This window comes from Mus pahari, chromosome 15, assembly GCF_900095145.1.
Source record: "Mus pahari chromosome 15, PAHARI_EIJ_v1.1, whole genome shotgun sequence".
In the NCBI taxonomy this organism is placed as follows: domain Eukaryota; kingdom Metazoa; phylum Chordata; class Mammalia; order Rodentia; family Muridae; genus Mus; species Mus pahari.
This window is the reverse complement of record NC_034604.1, coordinates 51,749,490-51,767,785: the sequence shown is the minus strand read 5'-3', so window position 1 is coordinate 51,767,785 and position 18,296 is coordinate 51,749,490.

The window sequence follows — 18,296 nt, the reverse complement described above, 5'->3', positions numbered from 1 at the left end:
TGGCTCATAGACAGGACATAATATAAAAGGGGAGGGGGAGAAAGAAAACATACAAATGAGTGTGGCAAACTTGCTTTGGAAGGCAGAAGCAAGAATGTCAGGAATTTGAGACTAGCATGTGCCACATAATAAGAACTTTGGGGCTGGTGAGATGGCTCAGCAGGTAAGAGCACCTGACTGCTCTTCCAAAGGTCCCGAGTTCAAATCCCAACAACCACATGGTGGTTCACAACCATCCATAATGAAATCTGACACCCTCTTCTGTAGTTTCTAAAGACAGCTACTGTGTACTTGCATATAATAAATAAATATATCTTTAAAAAAAAACTTTGTTCAGAACTAAACAAAAGAAAAAGCAAATAAAAATAACAAGAACGTGTTCTGAGAAAAATAAACTTTCTTCACAGAAGCCTACACCAAACTCAGTGAGATGATATTGCTACCTTTGAAGACATTTGTCCATTCTGATCCCATCTCTTTAAACAGTAAACCTCCTTTTGGATGCTGTTGTGAGACAGAGTCTTTGTTTGTAGCCACTAGCCTGGGATCTGTCAACCCTCCTGCTCTCCCTCCCAAGAGCTGGGGTTACAGAGATCGTTAATCCAGAGATTCTTTGGAGAAATAACTATCCCACCATTTTGGGCCAAATTTGAAGCAAATTTTATTAAATATTAATTCCTGACCAAGAGATGTACTTTGGTTAGGACCACTTCTTGGAATTTCCCAGCTGAATGATCCTGAGACATGTGTAGCAGGGGGTTATAAAGAAAAAACCCTTAGGCCACCGTACTTTCCCATGAGGCTTTTGTTATATTCCAAGAACTACAACTCCCAGCATTCCAGGAGGTTACCTGATCCTTGGGCATGTGGGGCTTAGAGGTTCATTTTGTATATTATAGAATGAGCCACATATGAGCCATGGATCTGATCTAAGAGTTAAACTAATTGATACACTTTCCTTGCTGTGAAAGTGACTGATGGGGTGAGTGGTGGCTCAGTGGTTAAGAGCATTTGCTACCCCTGCAAAGAACTGGAGTTTCTAGCTCCCATGTTGACTATCTCACAACTACCTGCAACTATAACTCTAGGAGATCTGACAGTTTCCTGACTCCCATGGGTGCAGATACACAGACACACACACACTCAGACCCATACATTGAAACAAAATACCATCTCTGTTCTGTTGTTTTGTTTTTTATTTTGGATAAAGTCTCTGTTGTGTTGTTCTGGTTGTCCTAGAACCCAGAAAAATAAATCCACCTGATTCTGTCTCCCAAGTGGTAGAATTAATGGTGTGCATTACCCCCACATCTGGACATTTCTTAAGAAAAAAAAAAAAAGATGACCTCCACTGTTCACTAATGACAATGACCACTGTGGTGGCAGACACCTTTGAACCCAGCACTCAGGAAGCTGAGGTAGGAGGATCTGTCAGTTTGAGATTAGCCCATCTACATAGCAAGTTCCAAAACAGCCAGGATTACATAGAGAGACCCTGTCTCTAACTAACTAACTAACCAACTAACTACAGAAAGAAAGGAAGGAAGGAAGAAGAAAAGAGAAAGAAGGAAAGAAAAAAAGAAAATGGCCACTAGCCAGTGTTTGTTTATGGAATTTGTTAATGTAAAACTCCAGCATGACACTCTACATGGTCATCTTTAGTCCTTATGTATATGATGTTCAAAATTACACAGATGTATAGCAAATTGACCTAAATAAGTGGGGTCTGAGCAAACAATTTGGAAGTAAGCTCCTCCCCACCTCCTCCTCTCCTCCTCCCCCTCCCTCCCTCCCTCCTCCCCCTCCTCTGCCTTTCACCCGGTCCTCTAACATATGATCCACTGGCTACAGAACTCCATACTCCATGTAGGACACAAAGAAGACAGCTTTCCCTAATCCTAAAATAAATGGCGTAGATATTTTGCAATTTTCCTCATTCTATTTTTAAGATTGATATTTCTGAGGCTTTGGCTTTGGTAACACAAAAGAGATCTATTTAGAAAGAAAAAGAAAGAAAGAAAGAAAGAAAGAAAGAAAGAAAGAAAGAAAGAAAGAAAGAAAAGAAAGAAAGAAAAGAAAGAAAGAAAGAAGGAAGGAAGGAAGGAAGGAAGGAAGGAAGGAAGGAAGGAAGGAAGGAAGGAAGAAAAGAAAGAAATTTGCAGCGTTGCATCTCTGGATTAGTCTTATCTATCCAAACTGTCTAGAGAAGCAGGAAAAGTCAGTTTTTCTATTCAGTTTTATCAGCTATTTTTCCAAGGGTAAACCCATCCAGTCTTTCTAAAGCCTGGTTTTGTACAGCCTTTTCACATCAGGATTATGTTCACTGCAGAGCCCTTTAAGCCTCTTGTCATGTCTTAGAAACATGAAGGCGTATCTTCACCCAGAACACCACATCCACCGCAGCCTCACAATTTGTTTAAATCACTCCAGTTGTTGGACAAGCAAGGACATGCACCTGTGTCCCAGCGAGCAGGGCGGAGCGTCGGAGCTGAGCAGAGCAGGCTATTCACCCTCTTGAGTGTTTCCGTTTTTCTCAGGGGGTGTTGAAATATTGCTCTTGCGACTGCAAAGGGAAAAAAAATTCTGTAGAATAAAGAGCTGCCACGAGTCCTGTTTCAGATCGGTGTTGGCATGTACCTCTGGGGCCACTCCAGGGTTCATCTGGAGTAGGTTCCCCTGTCTCATGGTTCATGCAAGCTGGATTTGCAGAAGTGCCTTATCTCTCACTCCACCAACCAGGCTACAACCACAAGGAGTTAAAGCCATTTCTCCCCACACAGGGAAGCAGTACCCCAGCAAGGCAAGCTGCGATTGCTTGGGGATCCGTAGGTAGATGTGATGATCTCATGGTTTTTTCCACAGCTATCACGTGAGAGTTATCAGTAGTTCTTAGGATCCAAATTTTCCGGATCCCGATAATAGCTACGATTTGGTTGAATTAACCTTTTAAGCCATTTTGTTCTTTAAATCCTTGAAGCCACTGCACAATAAAAGTCCAAGCTGCTAACCTGTTTTGCAAAGAAAGCCTCAAGACAGGCGATCCTTACAAAGTCTTAGCTAAACTCCGATGCTTGTATGGATTAGCACACGTGATCACAGCATTCCAATGAAGGAGTGGCTTTAGAAAGCAGACGAGTTCTACGGTAGAACACGTTACTCTTTACAATAGAGCCGACGTAGGAAAGTATGATTCTCATGTAAAGGGATATCAAAGTTGCATATAAAAATTTACTCTGAACTAAATTATAATGTACTTAGCACATATTCTTGAAAAGCTCTTATCATAAAGCAACTTTCTAAATTGTAGTTATAGCAGCCATTTCTGTTAACATTGGAGTCAGAAAAATTATGATTTAAAGAACTGTTTTGTTTATATTCTGGATGAGAGGGGAAATACTGTCTTTCATGTAGAAAGTGAGAGAGACTATTGATGAGTGTGTGTAGTGGCTGTATTCTGTCTGTGCTGTTATATCTCAACATCTCAACAGTACATTTATTATTCTGCCCATTGGATTGGGTGGGATCTCTTTTTCTATATTTAGGATAATCCAGTTTCCTGGGAAATTATGTGAGGATCATTCTATTTCAAAAAGATCTTACTTAGCTCTAGCATATAGTGTTCTATGTAAGCTAAGCTATGTATTCTGGTTAGCAAAAAGGATATAAATTTAGGAGTATTCCTATAAAGGCTCTCTTGTCCTATAGGTACAACTCCAGTTTTGCCATTTTGACTTAAAAAGAAACACACAACACACATCATTCGGTTGTTATAAATACCTTCACACAGACAGTTTATATCCACCTACCACCATTTAATAAATATTTCTTGGGCTCCTACTTTGAGCTAGGCTTAGCAGACACACTGAGAAACAGAGGTATAACATAGTTATTAAGAGCATGGGTTGGGGGCTGACAGCAGGGGTGAGAGAGGGCCCTGTTGTTGGCAGATAGACTGTGCAGCGTTGAGCAGTTAGCTGGACTTCTCTGTGCTTTATTCAACTTTCAAGGAAAGACAATAAACTATCCTACAGGGACGAAATGCCAACTAAACCAGTTAACATCTTCCCCACATTTAGAGTAGTTCTCAGTATATATTTTAGTTATTAGTGGTGCTGAGTACATAGCTGAATGATAGTCCTTTACCTGATGTGGGTTAGGCCCTGAATTCTAGACCCATCACTGCAACAAGTAAATAAAATAAGCACAGTTTCAATAAATGATTTCCATTCCAAACTCTCAATGTGAAATCTGTATCGAATATTCCGTCTCTACAGTTACTTCTTGTTAGGTTTCAAGTAAATTTTCATGAGAGCTTTAAAAACGATGGGGCTTTACAATGGGGCTAGACTGTTTTACAGAGAGAGATAAGGATATATTAGCAGTGTGAAGTAAAAGTGTAATTGGTTGGCTGTAGTGATCATGCCTTAAAAAAACACCTCACTGTGAGATACTAGTGAGTACTTTCCCACCTCTGGTATCATTCGGAGTGTTCCCAGCACCGTGAATGCTAGTCAGTAGGGGTGACGCTTCTAGTTGGGCACCAGCTAGACTTCGCCATGTTCCATGACAAAAGTGGTGTCTTCAGCTATAGGGCCTTATTCTCAAATTGCCAACAGTAGCCAATAGTCTTATCAATCACCTGTGCTGTTTGGGGAGGTGGTCGATGGGACCCCTTTGGCCGAAGATGTAACCAACATGATGTTACCTATTCCTGCAGCTGGAGGTTTTACTTGGTGGCTCTATGATGGGACTGTGACAGCATGGGCTAGACAGGCACAAGTTCAAGCCAGACAGAATCCCAGCACTGAGAGGCAGAAGTGGACACAAACTCCACCCATTACCCAGAAGCTATTTGCAATTTATACCTGCCAGGAAAAGGGAAATCCGTTTCTCCAATGCTACACACTGGGTAGAACAACTATACTCCGGCATAAAATAGACTCCATGGTTTTTTGTGTGCTTCTTCTGGTTGTTTTGGTTTTTTTTTCTGGCTTTGTTTGTTTGTTTGTTTGTTTTTGTTCTCTTTAAGAGAGAGAAAAGAGAAAAAGATGGATGTAAGTAGGGAAGGAGACAGAAAGAGTCTTGGATGAAAAAAAAGAGTCTTGAATTAATTAGGTTGGGGAAAGAATATCATTAAAATATATCATATATATATATTTAAACAGCAGCAACAACAGCAAAAGTCTTCACTGTGACTTAAAGTTAAGCACAGTCTTGTGCTTGGTCCTCTCAGACTTCACCAAGAAACCTTAGGCTCATTGTCTGGTTGTCAGCATCCATCCCCCTCATGTCCAAGGCCATGGGTGTAGACTTGAATCTTCTTTAGAAGAGAGTTCTCTCTTAAGGCCCAGTTACAAGCAGTCTTGCATTAGTCATTGGGATGATCAGAAACCAGTACAAAAGAAGTTATACACAAGTAAGTCATAGCATAACTGAAAGAAACATTAGGTTATTAGGATGAGCAGAAACCAATACAAAAGAACTTATACACAAGTAAGGCTTAGCATAACTGAAAAAAAAACCATGTGGGCTTAATTCTCCCAGGCTTTCTCCACCCAATAAGGGTTTGACAACAGTTTCAGAGCTTTCAAATTATAGGACATGTAAGTCCGGCTTAGGCTGTGAAAGATAAAGTAATATTCTCGGCCCATGATGTGTTAATCTCTAGGGCTGACATTAAAAATAAGGTTTATATTGAGTAGAAGGAAGAGAGTGGACAGGGAGGTGAAAACCCATATTCTCTTTAGCTTCCCCTAGACAAATTAGCAACCCACGTGATATATATATATATATATATATATATATATATATATATATATATATATGAATTCACATTTTCAAGATAAATAAGGTTGAATACATGATCCAAGAAATGCCCTAAGTATTTTATATTTCATAGCTTACACCCCAGCATCTGACATTTTGTTCATATTTTTAATGTTTTCGGAGATTTGTGGTCTATAAAACAAACAGGAGAGTTAGACTCACCCACCATTGCTTTCTATGGCAAGCTGTTCTTTTGACACCGGCCAGTCTAAAGTGTAAAAGCCCAATAAAAGTTAGTGTTTGCTATTACTTGCAATTTTATAAGAGCTTCTCTTAGCCCATCCATGGGGACACTGCGTATCGGCCACCTCACAGATAAGGAAACCAAAGGTCCAACTTGCACTGGGTCACATATTCCATTGGTAATAGAACATGAATTGTTTTTATGTTTGTTTGTTTTGGTTTTTGTTTTCCTTGTCAAAGACTATTTCCACACACGTTGCTAAAACAAGGGTATTTGATTTATCAGTTTGGGGGTTAAAAGGCATGGCCTAGAGTGTGATAGGAATGAGGTCAGTGTGTATCTTGACACACATTTGTTGGATCCGTAGTCCTTGCTCACATCACCAAGTGAATGGTTGTCAAGGTGGAGGCTAGAAAGGCTCTAGGCAGCAATGGGCTCTCCCACCCAGGTTGCCTTGACTGCATCCTGGCGCTGGCATCGATCTAAGCACTGGCTGAAGGAAGCTTTTCCTTGTTTTCTTTCCTCATTCAGATTGCCAGATCCTTGTGTTTGATTTTAAATTGATATGACAGCACGTCCTGTTTACTTGGATTAGCTCACAATTATTCTTTTTGTCTGCTGTTCTACTACACAAGGCTTAATTTTTCATACCTGACCGGATGCTGAGCATGTCCTTTATGTGTTGGAGTTTGTTTAGTTCTTGCAAATACATTTCGTCACTGTATTTAACAACTCAAGTCAGTTTGTAGGACTGGAAGTTAGGACGTAGTGAGTAGCTCTTTGCCTGTTAGCTAAACAATTCATTCTGTATTAAGTAGTACTTAAAACTACCGTAAGACTCAGATTCACTAATGAGATCACTTATAATGTTCTTGATGACAGTGTTTGATTTTCCAAATCAGAACCCAGGGCAGTGAATATAGACTGGAGAAAACAATTTTGCATAGAACCTACTTCTGTTTCAAAACTGAGAAGCCATCGACCAAAGCCCTGAGAATTTCGAGCATAAAACTTATGCCCTGAAAGACTCAGTGAAACCAGTTTTTAAAATGACACCCCACTTCCAAACAGGCAGCAACAGAAGTTATTTAGAATTGGCCAATTCTTTTCAACCAGCGTGAAAGATGAGATTCATTCTGTAATTTTCCCCTTCAGAGTCGTGAGTTCTTTGTAAAGAATTGAATTTACGTTTGATAAAATCGAGAGGCTGACTTACCGTATAAGTACTGGAAAATTTCTATGTGCCATCTGTGGGACTGTTAAAAGTCAATTAATGAAAAAATTAATCGGTGGCTGCCTATGTGGGTGACACAGTAAAATCCATCTCATCTGTTATACGCGTAAACACTGGGCTATCTAAACGCTGGCCTCATTTGCAAAGGAAAGAAGAAGGGTATTTCTGCATTTAATCTTATTTTTAGACTCACTCATTGTATTCTTCCAATGTGAACACATTCACATGTCTCGGTGGTCTGTGGTTTGGGCATATTCGCTTTAACATTTTATAGTCTTAATGCATGAGCCATGCTTGAAGTAGGTCTTAGCCTCCTGCCACCCCGCCATATCATTTCCTCCTTCCTATTTTCTCTCTTCAGTTCTCTTTATGTGATTAGTTTCCATAACTCTCATAGAATCTCACATGATCTTGCTTTTTCCTCATTCTTTATATCCTTCTTCTTTCATTCTCATGGTCTCTCAAGGGCCACTCTGGAAGCCAAGAGCTGACAGGTGGAGGTGACAGGAGAGGCGTGTCCAGGTATCGTCAGTCAGGTGTCCTGAGTCATGACTTTCTGGGCATTAATTCTGATACTGTCTTCATGAGTAGAGAAAATGCCTGTCTCAGATGGTCCTTAGAACAATTCTGAGTCCTATAACCTACACCACTGTTCTGAGACGTTTGTGGGTTAGTTACAGTTTTCATAAGCCTGGATTTCTGTATAAGAGAAAGGAAAAAACAACCCGCTGGTGTTTATTATCAAGTCTGACGCTACTTTATAGAGAGTTACTTAGCAGGAGAAGAGCCTAGTCATGCCTGCCTCTGGATGAAACTGCTCACTGCTCTTCTGCAACTCTGAGCTTCATCAACCCCAAGCACAGATGCTCTGCTCTGTCTGTGTGCATGGCAGTCTTCCAAATCCTACCCAATTGCTCACTGTGCCTTGGTTTCCTGTTTTACTTTATTATTTTTTTTTAATGTTTTGAGTCTCATTTGTCATTTATTTATTATTTATTTATCTTTCTCCTTTGCTTCTATCAGGTCTCCAACATCACTAAGGGTTTCCAGAGATTAGGGAGAATGGCAGAGTTAAAAGCTTAACTTTCACATTCATATCAAGAAAGGACCCGTGCCTACTGCCTGTGGCATCTGCCCCATGATGCTCTTGTAAATGCTATGTCAGGAGAGTAGGTGTTTGTCCACTGTCTGTCCATACCTTTGATTGGGTCGAGGGTTCTAGACTAACCTATATCCTGTCTTGGCCAAAGAGGGAGCCCAGCATACTCAGTACTCAGCCTGTCCTGCCCTCTCCGCCTCTCGGCACCTTTGCCGCAGTGTTGCGGTGGATGTCCCAGCTCAGCCTGTCACTTACAGACTCAGGGCAGGCTTATTCTTTCCTTTGGGAACCACCCAGGTCAGTGTCCCTCAAACTTCAAGTTCTACCATCTTTATTTCAAAGATGACCACCTACAGTAGCTCCAAGGTGGTTTATCTATTCAAATGGTTTCAGAGTGGTCCCAAGGTACTAACAGGTTTTATCTTATATGTGAGAGAGCACTGCTGTGCACATATCATTCTTGGTACAAAGATGATTTTATGGCTTTTGTTTAGATGTCTGTGCAGTTTGTTCAATTTTTTTTCTAAAACAGGACACCAGCAATAGTTACACCAGGACCGGAGTCATAAATGAAATGAAGTGTCATCATCCATCACTTTAAGCTTCCTTCATGAGAGAGAAAAGGGGAAAAATTGATCTGTGGTAAATTTTCTGCTATAATGGACAACAATCTACTGATTTTTTTAGGCTTCGGGGAGGAAAAAAAAATCAAAGTTTGTTTTCAAGCACAGGTGGGATATTACATTAACCATGCAAAGTTTCCAAACTAAATTTCCTTGATTTTGTCACAGTGAGTATTAGTTAAGCATCAACTACACTCCTGAGGATAACAAGCCAACCAAACGCACAAGTGAATAGGCACAGTTCCACTCTGTTGCTCTGAACATGACCATTCCAGCTTCTATGTTTGCTGTTTCCCGAGACAATGACTGGGGCCCCATTGGTTAGATGTTGCTAATACTGAAATTATTGGATGCCATACAAGTAGCATTTACAAGTCCATTTGTTATTCATGTAATGCCCCTTTATACAAATAACAAATCACGGGGCTTTGACCGAGGCTCTGTCAATATTTAATTTCTCTGAAAACAGAAAAATATGATGATTTTTTAAAAAAAGGAACAATTAGGGCTGGTGAGATGTCTCAGCGGGTAAGAGCACCCGACTGCTCNTNCAAAGGTGCAGAGTTCAAATCCCAGCAGCCACATGGTAGCTCACAACCATCCTTAACAAGATCTGACTCCCTCTTCAGGGGTGGGTGTCTGAGGACAGCTACAGTGTACTTACATATAATAAATAAATAAATCTTTAAAAAAAAAAAAAAAGGAACAATTATAACTTAGCATCAGTCACTAGTTTTCACAGCTTCAGTGAATGTAAACTTACTTGACTTTCTAGATCCCAAAGGGAAAAATGCTGTGCTATATTTGAGGTGAGGAGCAAGAGACTTACATTGTGCCTTAGGCTGGTTCAGAATATTTTTGTGGGGAAAATACCTGTCTCCGTGGCACAACTAGAGTCAACAGCATATTCAAATGTCTGGATTTGTGACAATAACTTTTGGAAACATTACTCCATGGCAGAGGCCATTTTGTTCACATTCCACACAGGATGATCTTTTTGTAAAGCTTTTTGCAGAGGAGAGCTTTGGGCCTCTTCCAAGGTGAGTCATGTCTTGCCTGGCTGTTCTGTGAATTAGTTACTTGGGGAAATAATGTAAATAGCTATTGCAATGTGACCCATGGGGGGGGGGCGGTGGCAACGGATGCGCACGTTGTTGAACATGCAGCCACGCCTGGCTAACTTCAGCAGCTTGGGAAGATTGGTGATACCGTGAAGGCGGAGGTGATGAGCTCACTGTAGTGTGGGTGTCTCTCAACTTGCCATGCTTGCAGGGGCTGGGCCCACCTCTTAGCTCTATGAGGGATCAAGAGAGGGCAGAAATAGAGGAGCCTGAAGCCGGACGTGGTGGTGCACGCCTTTAATCCCAGCACTTGGGAGGCAGAGGCAGGCAGATTTCTGAGTTTGAGGCCAGCATGGTCTACAGAGTGAGTTCCAGGACAGCCAGGGCTATACAGAGTAGCCTGAATTTGTCACCACTCATGAAAAGATAATAATCTCAAACCTCCCCAAGCTCTGTACTACATCACATAGCAAAGAGTGAGTTGTACCCTGCCTTGTGGTTTTTCTTGAGATGTTTCACATAGGATAGGCTCTGCTCTCTAGACCCTTAGAATGTACGGAATTGTCTTAAACAAAAAGCACAAGGCAAATATCAATGCCACAGTAGGAAGAGAAAAAGGAGTAGAAGTGGTCCTCTGAGGCTATGCTTCAGACGATGCTTGCAACTAGGAAGAGCTGGTGTTGGACGTCTTCCTGAATTCCCACCCCTGGCATCCTCTGTTTCCCCTTTCAACTCTGAGAAGAACTTTTATCTTTTTCATTTTATGCATTTATTTTTTATGTGCATTGGTGTTCTGCCTGCATGGATGTCTGTGTGAGGGTGTTGGGTCCTCTGGAACTGGAGTTACATGCAGTTATGAGTTGCCAGGTGGGTGATGGGAATTGTACCTGGAAGAACAGCCAGTGCTCTTAACCACCGAGCCATCTCTCCAGCCCCAGAGCAGAACTTTCCGGGTTTCTTTTTCTCTAGTACAAAACCATCCCCCAGGCCCACCTACCCTGCATACCCCTTCCAAGTTGGCAAATTAACTTGGATTCCAGCTCCTTGGTGTGTGTAACCTATGGCAAGCCCTTTGTCCCTGGTAGCCTAACCTATGCAGAAGTGAAACCATGGGGTTCTTGAGAGGATTAAACAAAGGAAACTATTAAATCGCTTGCACGGTGCCTGCTACATGTTAGCAGTGCAATAAAAGCTACTGTGTTTTGTTTTCCCTTCCCCACCTCTCCCCTCACTGGGCCTTTCTTTTGGCTGGCACATACAGATTGCATGCACAAATGAGAACTGTGTACTGTCCAAGTATAAAGGGATTTAGAAGGGATATTAAGTGGAATTCTTAGGGTAATGTTCGACACAGCCTCAGATTCCCCCGGGGCATCCTGAGACCCATGACCTCCCCTGACCAAAGAAATTCTACTACTATCAAGTTTGAATAATGGATTTCTTTTGGGCAAGATTTTATTTTGGAAATTGAAAACTGATAGCCTCTATTCGTCCTACCGCCATCTTAAAGAGTTTGAAGTAATGCTTTGGCCAGTTCTTCATCTCACTGATGAGGAAAATGAGAACCTGAGAGATTGGAGATTGAAGCCTTTGCCTCCTGCCTTTTACCCACTAATTGCTGGACCGTTGCCCTGCTTCAAGTATGTTCTTCTGACCTCTTTAAGGACACCGGGCCAGACTCTGCATAGCTTTATTCAGTAAGAATTCATTGAGCTTAAACACCTCCCTCACAACTGTTTAGCACTAATTCTCCTGTGAACGCTGTCATAATTCTCACTAGGGTATGGACACTCACAAAGATTTTGTTTCATTATCCTATGGATTCAGATCGACCCAAACCAAACCGATAAAAAAAAAAAAATGGATTTTAGCTGAATTACTCAAGTTGTACATAAACATGTGTTATTAAACATTCAGGCAATACGGGCAGAGCTGCTAAAGAGTCAGATCCAGGAGCATTTCCCCATCTCTTAGTCTTGTCCTGAGGAAGGAGTGAGGCCAGCTCAGTCCCCGCTCGCCCGTCGAACCCATTAACTATTAAAACTACAATCTATAAGCTTCCAGGCATTACTGTATGAATCTACAAGCATTCCTAGATTGTCTTAGTTTTTCACATATGATTAAACCCAAACTCTGATTAGTTTGTGGTAGAATGCTTTTTTCTTCTAAAAAGTATATCTTATTTACTTTGTTTCTCAAGATGAACATCCTTAAATATGGGCAAATAGTTTCTTCCCTGTTATTTTTTTTTTCTGTTGCGAATAGATTTGCAGGAATTCTTCTTGCACAGATTTGTATGTAGCACATTTCAAAGTGTAGAATATAATTCTGTACAGCTACAGTACCGGCCCACTATGTATGGGAGGCTGAGGCAGGGGGATCATGAATTCAAAACTATCAGTAAGAGGAAAAAAAGAAACAAGAAAACTCTGGTTTTTAATTTTTTTTTTTTTATTTCTCAAGTAAATATCTGAGGTATTATGGTTTGGATCTGAAAAGTCCCCAGAGGCTCATTGTGGCAAAGACTTGGTTGCCAGATATTTTTCCATTAGGAAAATGATTGCCTCACAAGGACTCATCAATAGATGAACTAATCAGTTAATGGAGTCATATTTTCACGGAATCTTGGGAAGTGGTAGACTGAGGAGGTATCTGGGAAGGGTCCTCTTTGTCCCCACTCCATTTCTCTCTTTTTGCTTCTAGGTCATGGCAAAGTGACCAGCCTTGTCTAGTACACTCCTCGTTCTGATTTCTGCCACACCACAGCAATGGAGCCCGTGGGCAGAAGCTCCGGAAACTGATCCAACTGAAATCTTCTCACTCATGTTTATCTAAGGGATTTTGTTTGATGGACAAAAAATTAATCCAGCTGTAAATTCCATAGTCAAATAAACCTGGCCCATATAGACAGACTGCCTTTCAATTCCTGTAGAATTTATGTTCCTATTGGAGTTCTTTGTTTATTTCACTTTTACTAAATTTAATTTTTAAGCTTTAATTTTTTACAATTTTGAACTATACAGTGTGACTTACTGTTTTGTAAGTCTTTATTTATTGACAGATTTGACTGTTTTGTAAATGTTATTCCCATATGCATGTTTATGCTCTCTATGTGTCCTGTAAATGGTTTGTGTCTTGGTTAGGCCTAGCATTGCTGTGATGAAACACCGTGACCAAAAGCAAGTTGGGGAGGAGAGGATTTATTTGGCTTACACTTTAAATCACTGTTCATCATTGAAGGAAGGCAGGGCAGGGACCTGGAGGCAGGAGCTGATGCAGAGGCCATGGAGGGATGCTGAGTAGTGCCTTGCTCCTTATGGCTTGCTCTTATAGAACCCAGGACCACTAGCTCAGGGGTGGAACCACTCTGTCCCATCAGTCGCTAATGATGAAAATCTCCTTCAGGCTTGCCTACAGCCTGATGTTGTAGAGACATGTTCTCAACTGAGGGTCTCTCCCGTCTGATGACTCTAGCTTGTATCAAGCTGACACAAAAACAGCCAGCACAGCATGTTTATATTCTTATCATTTTGTTTTATAAAATTGCCTTCGCTTATTGATTTATGGCTTCTCTATTATTTTATTTTATTAGCACTAAGGATTGAACCCAGGACTTTGGGTATGCTAAACATATTCTCTACCAGTGAACTATACCTCAGATCCTATATCATTTTAACCATCAATTACCTTTACATATAGTTCAATCGTAAATCTATTTATTTTGGTATATATAAATCCCACCATCCAGTTAACTTTCCAGGTGGATACAGCTATTCAAACACCTCTTCTTTTGGATCTTGTGGCTAAAGTTTTTAAAATGTACTTATGGTCATTTATAGGATTCAAGAAAATGTAGAAATAAATGTATGTGATTAATTGTGGGCTGGTAATCTAAATTCAACTCTAAACCAAGACACCTTTGAGTGTAAAAGATATTATTATTATTATTGAAAATACAACTTGGGAAGGCTTTAGCATATAATTAATCAATTAACTCCAGAAATTACTTTAAGTTACAAAAGATTTTTGACACATTAACATGTGGGTTTATATTTTATATTTCTATACTATTGTAAGAATATTGTCTATTCTAATATGTATATTTCCTGAATGAACTTTGTATTAATATATTTCTATGTTCATATGTTTATATCAAGTTTGCAACTGAAACTATGAAAAAGAAAAGAATCTGACACAGATCTATAATTATGAAATAAGCATGTACATTAAAAACTGCCCTTCATACCCACAATAATGGGTAAGAAAGCAAAGCAGAGGAAGTGATTCCATTTGCTTCAGTGTAAAACAGTATAAAGTAATTGTCAGAAGATCAGAAAACTATACAGGATCAATAGAAAGAAAAATAAATATTTTTGTAGATATTTTCAAATAGATATATTTCTTAATAATGTCATTATTGTCAATAATATATAAATCCTATGTACAACATATTTCTGGACAGTATTAGTTTTGTTATAAATATTACTCAATCTATCTATCTATCTATCTATCTATCTATCTATCTATCTATCTATCTATCTACCTGAATAAACTACCTGGTCTATACAATGTTACTTTTATGTACGGGTTTTCAGGGCTGACCAATGGATATTGTGTAACCAATTTGTGTGCTTTTTCCTGGGGAAGACAGTATCTCCCATTCCTTGGTTGCCTGTAGTTCTTTGTGTAGGGTTTCCTCTGTTCATGTTAGTGTGTCTATTGTTAATGCCCTTGTTCAGCTCTTGTTTAGGCAGTCATGGTAGTGAGACTTTAATGAGTTTAGCTCCTTACGTTACTGGAGACACAATCTCACAGCAAACTTCCCATTTCTCTGGCTCTTAGAATCTTTCTGTCCCCCTCTTCCACAGTGTTCCCCGAGCCTTTGGTGTGGAATTTGTTTTGCTGATGTATCCATTGGGATTTGTTCTACAACTCTGCATTTTGATTGGTTGTAGGATATTTTATTAATTGCTAATTGATATAAGAAGATCCAGTCCACTGTGGGTAATGCCAGCTGTAGGCAGGAAGACCTGGGCTGTATAAGAAAGCCAGAGGGAGATAGTGAACATTCTTCTGAGGTCTTTGTGTCTGTATCTTCCTTCAAGTTCCTGCCTGCCTTGAGTCTCTGCCCTGGCTTCCCTCAGTGGTAGACTGTAACCTGTAAGATGAAATAAATTGGCCAGTGTTTTATCACAGGAACAGAAAGCAGACCAAAACAATATTATTTGTGTGGGAAATACTGTATGAAACATGGCCTTTTCCCCCCCAAATAGGCTACAATAAAGTCTCTTATTTCAGTTGTTCTTTTGGGTGTGTATATGTGTTTCAGGGGAATTGAACTCAGGCCTGCATACTTGCTGGGAAATCATCTACCAACGAGCTACATCAATCTCTGTGTTATTCCTCCAAGAGATCCCTTCCATTGAATCTGGCTTCAATGACTCGCTCGCAAACTAGGATGCAGCAGGGAATTGAGCATCACCAGATGCTACAACTCCCAGGTGTCTGCTTCTCCTGAAACATTCCTCCCTTGGATGCTGCCTTTTAGAATCTTCTCAGTATGGGAATTCCAAGCAGTGAGCCCTGCATGGTATAGAGATGGATCACATGTATGTTGTTGGAGATTGGTTCTAATGCTTTGATTCAATTGGGGATCAGTACATCTGAACACTAAAGGTCCTTGTCCCCAGTTGGTTTTTGCTTAATCAATAAAGATGCCAGTAGCCAATGGTTGGGCAAAGAGAGACAGAGTGGGCCCTTAGAGTTTCTTGGGACTAGGACACAGGAGAGAGGGAAAGGAATCACCTTGTAGCTGTGGGAGAAGGATGCACACAGGAACTGCAGGAGATAAAGCCAACTAGCCATATGAGAATTCAGGTGGATGGCCACTAGCTACTTCCCTGATTAGGCCTGGGATTGCAGGGGAAGTTTTAGGAGTGCCCAGCCTTTGAGGTAGCCAAAGTATTTTAAAATTAACTGGCACATGTGTGTCTTCCATTCTCGAATCCAGGGAGCTGCTGGGCGAGTGGCTGGAAGAGAGTAACCCATCAGGAGCACAAAGCAGTGTAGCCCAAACTCACTGCTACAGTAGGCTTCTCATCCCAGCTGAGCATTCTGGTCCTCCCTGAAGGCACCAGACATTTGAATAAAGAAACCACCAGAAAGTTATAATCCCCGATGTTCTAGTTACCTTACAGTCATTCTTCATAGCTCAGGCCCCAGAGGAGAGTTAGTTTGTCGTCACTGTGTCCTGTCTGCGTTCCAGATAGTCTGAATTCATAAGCGTTGTTTTCAATGTACAACCAAGTAAGCAGAGCGTACTTGGACTCAATGCAGCAAAATAAGGAACCCTCGATTCGATCCAAGACTTTCCTCATATCAATTAAGTTTATCGGCATTAAGTGTCTCTATTTGTAATATGGGGACAGTGTCATCTACACTTTCAATACAAGAGGTGCTGGCGAATGGGAAAGAGGTATAAAGATGTGGGTGGCTTCTGAATCGATTATGAGTGTTTCTCCTATGACCAATCAGAAGTAACTATTATCTTTAGCAGAGCTGGCCCCACTCTGCAGGGGAGGGGAGCCTGCCCCCCCTCCCCCCGGACATATGCTGAATCTCCAACACATGAAAAGATCTCTCTGCGTTTGATAAATGACAAAACTTTCCTCTGCGAAGGGCAAGGGCTGTGTGGCTCCATTCAGAGCCGAAGAGGTACAGACATCTCAGGCGCAACTAAGCAAAACTTGAAACGGCTTCAGAGATTCTAGCTGAAGTGTCTTTCACTGTACTGAAAATATAAAAACTATGTGGTACTTCAAGGCAAGCTGAGGGAACAGCTAAAGTAGCTTACATCTCTAACATGAGAGATTTGGTGTTGAAGCTCACCTGGACAAATTAAGCTAAGTTTACCCACTTGCAATTAAGCTAAGTTTACCCAAGACAATCAGCTAGGTAAAGAAAATGCCTGGCCTTCCGAAGAGGACTGAGAGATGGGGCCTGGGGCTTGGGCCTAGTAATTCCACTCTTCCCCCACTACCCAAAATCAAAAATAGGTATTAATACAGATAATATAAAGATACTTACTCTCTGAATTTCATGCCTAAGATTTATATTCCAATCTCTGCCCACCCTCTTTTTTTTTTGTCCTTCCAGCAAACTGATCATCTCCTCTAGTTGTCTATCTTGTTCTTTCTCCTCCCTCCCTCCTTCCCTCCCTCCTTCCCTCCCTCCCTCCCTCCCTTCCTCCCTCCCTTCCTTTTTGTTTCCTCCCAGTTGATTCCCCCCTTCTTTTTTCTCACATATACTCTACCACCCTCTGTATTTTACAATTCCTTTAATGGTTTATTTAAGAATTTCCAAAGCCAGGCAGTGGTGGCGCACACTTTTAATCCCAGCACTTGGGAGGCAGAGGCAGGCAGAATTTCTGAATTTGAGGCCAGCCTGGTCTACAAAGTGAGTTCCAGGACAGCCAGGTCTATACAGAGAAACTCTATCCCAAAACAAAACAAAACAAAACAACAACCACAACAACAAAAAAGAATTTCCAGCTGCATAGGACAAACAAACATGGCTAACACTTAAAGGATGTACTAGGCTGGAAGGTGCGTTTGTTTTTAGCAAGACAGTTGCTCGTATCATTATGTACAGCTGACAACATTCACCTCATCCATATACATGAATTTTGTGAAGCTTGGAAACCGGGTATTCAGAGGTGACCGCCATTACGTTGCTGCTCAGTTGTAAGGTGGGCCACTTGTGTTTAGGAAGACTAAGATTGTGCTAACACCTTCACACACAACCCTGACCTCATTCCTCTGTTTGACACGCTCTGCAGGCCCAGCTGCTCAACATCTCTTTGCGATTTCCTCACAGTCCCTCGTGTGAGAGAGGCCGGCTTGCTTTCCTCGTTCGGCCTTGACCAAGCATCGTTGACACCTTTTGAAAGAGCTGGTCTACAGAGTCAGGAAAAACATCAGAATCTCCCATCTTTGTCTAGGACTCTTGAGGAAACGAAGAAGCTACAGTTGTTTCATTCTGTTAGGTTAAGGAAGACACCCATGAATGGAGATAGCAAATACTTACTGATTCACACCTGGGATTTTATTAGTAGTTTTATTAGTAGTTATGTTTGTGTGGTGGCTATTTTACCAACTCAACTAAGAAACACCTCAGAGAATTGTGCGTGGTGGTGTACAGCTATAATCCCAGAACTTTGAATGTTGAGACCGGTGGGTGAGACGTTCGAGGCCAGCCTGGGTTGGTAGTG